This window comes from Lissotriton vulgaris, chromosome 12 (genome assembly GCF_964263255.1).
Source record: "Lissotriton vulgaris chromosome 12, aLisVul1.2, whole genome shotgun sequence".
In the NCBI taxonomy this organism is placed as follows: domain Eukaryota; kingdom Metazoa; phylum Chordata; class Amphibia; order Caudata; family Salamandridae; genus Lissotriton; species Lissotriton vulgaris.
Window position 1 is genome coordinate 721,810,256 of NC_141700.1, and position 4,217 is coordinate 721,814,472.

The 4,217-nt window shown below is 42.7% G+C and overlaps 1 non-coding gene across 1 annotated transcript; it reads right to left on the minus strand.

The window, feature by feature from the left end:
* Window positions 1-74, minus strand: TRNAT-AGU (transfer RNA threonine (anticodon AGU)). Its single transcript has one exon. It is a non-coding gene; the product is annotated as a tRNA-Thr (tRNA).
* Window positions 75-4,217: the final 4,143 nt, after the last annotated feature.

The following is a 4,217-nucleotide window of genomic DNA, read 5'->3' on the forward strand; positions in this document are numbered from 1 at the left end:
AGGCACTGCTGAGATTCGAACTCAGGATCTCCTGTTTACTAGACAGGCGCTTTAACCAACTAAGCCACAGCGCCTACGTTGATCACGGTTCTGCCTCAGGCCTCCTGTGTGTCAACTGTCTCGGTGTCACAGGTATGGAGTATACATTTCTTGATATAAAACCTCGAGTTTTTACTCTAACTATCCACAAGAAGAAAATAACCTGATATAACACTAGAAAAACTGCAAATGGGGAGATGAAAAACGTGGATCGTTATACGTATTTATTTGCATTTCTTTTCTCATGTTTTAAAGTATGAGGACCCGAGACTGGCGGATGAAGTGCTTTACATCCTTAAACTAAACGAGAGGACAATGATTTAAAGGTCAACGATATATACAAGACAATTTGATGATGCCTACATAACCCAGGGGCTCTTTCCTTCACCTCTCGTGACCTCTGGACACCCCACCGAGAAGCAGGAATCGTCACTCCTGGAGAGACAGGGTCACCTAAGTCGCGCGTCCCCGGTTCAAAAGGGCCCTTTGAGAGAGTTACGGAAACATGGAGGAGGCTGGTGTGACAGAAAGAGGAGGGGACCCTGTTACCCCCTCAGTGTCGCAGCATGGCGTTAGCTGCATCGGTGCTCCTGGTACAAACATCAGACTCCAGAGCCCAGTTATTTACTAAATTAACCAAACAACCTTATTTAAAACTCCTTCTAATATAGCCATGTTTTTTTCACCAAATAAAAAGGTTAAAGGAATTGGCCAGTACGGGGATCGAACCCGCGACCTTAGCGTTATTAGCACCACGCTCTGACGAACTGAGCCAACCGGCCACGATGGCTCAGACTTGATGATGTGTTTTCTCCTCTGAATGATTTAGGGCAGTTTCACTTCCAACAAATAAAGTACATTTTTAAACCAATATATCACATTTTGTATTATTATCCACATTCTGTCCCAAGAAAGAAAACCTATTGTGGAGTTCCATCTTTCAAGCTCAGCCTTTCAATGAATTTACAGTCCACTCTTACCTCCATGCTGTGACATTCGTGAGGTAAAAATGGGACTCCAAGTCATGAGGGCTGCAGCGCTCCACTACTGGATATTCAGTTGCTATCCAAGTGCATTTTGGGAGTTGAAGTCCTGGTTCATTCATTTCAGTTCCTCCAACTGAAATAACACACCTGAAGCCTTATATGTAAAGAAGAATCTTTGAACATGAGCGATGTGTCTGTCATGACCTGGAGTTATGTGGTAGTTTTACAGATGTAGCATAGAAAGAATCATCATTGAATGAGTGAGTACATTCCAAGGTGCAGGGACATATGACATCATCTGCTGGTGCTGCATGAACATTTATGACCACTGATGACGAGTTCCTTCTCTGGGTAGTGGGTGAGGAAAGTGCATTCAATGATGTCTGTGCTGCTTTATTTGTCTCTAGGCAAAGGGGGACGCGTGTGGTTGTTGGTGTGGGTTCTGGCTCAGGTTGTGACCCATGGATGTGGTTCCGAGCAGCAGGGCCGGTCCTAGGGTTCATGGGGCCCTGGGCAGAATAGGAAAATGCGAGGCCCCTATAATTTGCATACGAGTTAACTTAACAGGAAGTGACATCATAGGAACTCCTTTCAGTTGACCATTAATTATATTGATATTGGTTATAGCGCATGCCAGTGTAGCACTGCCATCTGCAGCTGTAAGCTAGTTGGCAACATAGTTGAAAAAAGCCAGGTTTTAGTTTTTTTCTAAATTGTTTCAGAGTTTGCAAGGAATGAAATAAAGCTTCTGCCACTCCATGTCTCTTTGTTTATTTTAAGTGTTTCCACTTTTCCCTAGGAGGTTTATCGAAGAGCTCCCCTAGGTGTGTACCATATGCATTTCTCCAAGGTACTCAGGACCTATGTTGTGAGCAGTATACAGTGCCTTGAAGGCTACTTCCTTTCTAATGGGAAACTAGTGTAGTTCCAACAATACATGAGAGAAATATTTGAACTTAGAAATTCTCATTAAGAGATGAGCTGCTGTATTTTATAAAAGGTGCAGTTTATTCAGAGATCACAGATTATATGGCATTGTTGAAGCCTTTTTGCAAGAAGCTACTTACTGAGTTTGGATGTGAGTATAACGGTTAAAAATTAATACTTAGAAAATGCGTACCTATATTTTACATCTGTATTAAATAGAAATACATTAAATGATTTAAAAATTGTTATTGTTCTATTGAATGGGATTATGAATTTATAGAAAATGGGCCAATAATACAATCTTCTGCCATTTTTAAAAGTATTCTTGATGAGGGTGAAACCTCCAAACAACTAGGAAGTGTGAGGCATGCCTTGCACACAACAAATTATTAAAAGTTACGTTAGGAACCTCTGCATTTCAAAGATCCCAAGTTTTCCGGCCTCCTACCACTTTGCATGGATTCTTCTCCTCTTACATCCTTGAATGTAATGCTCTTCACCTCAGCTCTTAATCTCTCTACCAGCCTGTCCGCATGGATTCTGCCCATTACATCATCTCTCCTCTTCCCTGTCTCCCTTTCTGCCAGCCCACGCCTTTAGGCTGGCTGAAAAACAAATGAGTGGGTCTCTAAAAGGGGTGTGGTCTACATAATTAAGGGTGTAGCCTAAACGGGGTAATCTAAATTTCTGTGATTCCACAAAGAGTACAATCTGACCAGTACTTTGTTTCCTCTCTGGGCTTTCCGTGATTGAAAACAGAAGTATAACACAACTGACATACACCTAAAAACAACCAGGAGTATTGATTTTGTCAATGGTTGTTAGCTGTTTCGGATAAATGAGTAACAACAACAAATTATTTTTCTTTTACCTTGTCACTGTTTTGAGCAATGAGTGCCTCCTTCACACACATTTGCACAGAATCACACCTGCAATTTGAATACTGTACTGTTGCTCTGTGTTCTCTGCAGAGAGGCCATGTATTGAATGATCATGCATTCTGAACACCTTTTTGATCCCCAGGTAGGCACAGTGAGAAAGTTATACTGCCTTCGGCCTCAAATACAAAGCTCTCAATTGTAGCCAGTTATAAAGACCTGGATGCAACTCAATACAAAGTGTGCACCATACAAGAGTAATATGCTGTGAAACGAATTTCAGAAACACACATTTTGAAAATACCTAAGATTTTTAAGGAATGCAAAATTAAGTGCAGCACGTGAACCACAAACGGGAACTAATTTGTTACCATGTATTACCCTAACATACATTGTCAGACTGAGACAGGAAATAGGCCCCAGCACCGAAATAAAAGTGGCCCCCATTAGTGAATTAGACAGCTAAAAAAATGTCTGTATTTGCAAATTATATCAGTTTTTAATTTGTAAAGACATGCTGTATTCGATTGTGTAAGGTATGGAAGACTGCATATATTTGAGTTTGCTGGAAGCAATGTTTGTTTTAAAATATCATGAAAATCAACATTAAAAAAAGTCTCATATGACCATAAAGCAGGCCTGTAAACATAAAAAAAAACAGCCTACCTACTGACCTGACAGATTAGACCGTTGGGCACAGCCTGATTTGATTGCCCAATAGGTCAGTCCGACCCTGTAAACTTGTCATACCTCATTGTGCAGACACTAAACCAGTTTTTTTGTAGGTCAAGTTAGTACATGAATATAGGAAAAGATATGGGGCCCGTTTCAATCTCCGTTCTAATTAATTGCTGGGTGTAAGACACGTAAAGCCTTGCTCCAACCACATGTTAATGCTGTGTCTGCTTCTTTGCCTGCACCCCAGGTCTCTGTCATACTCACACCTATCTGCTCCCCCCCTTTTTTCTCACCTCTATGCTTCCTTTCCCAGTGTTCCCTCATCCTAGGTGATCAGATTTCACGTGACAGGAAGTAATTCTATTCTTTGTTGTGCGCCCTGCAGGAGATCCTGCTTTTCATTCATACAGGGGCAGGGCGCACTTCACACATAAGGGCAGTTTAAGTACCTATCAAATCGCTGCCATCATCACGCAGCTGCAGCGATTAGGCCCTGTCAGAGGGGCCAGCAGGGGAAATGGGTAGAACCTTTAAACTCTTAGGGGGCCCCCTGGGCCTCGAAACACCAAAGTCTTTAAAGGTGCGAGGCCCCCCTCCTGCGACCAGACCAGGGGGCCCTGGGCAGCCGCCCATGCTGCCCATGCCTAGCGCCGGCCCTGCCGAGCAGGGTGAACCTGTAAAGGTCGGGTGCAAGTCACCCAGGCTGGGT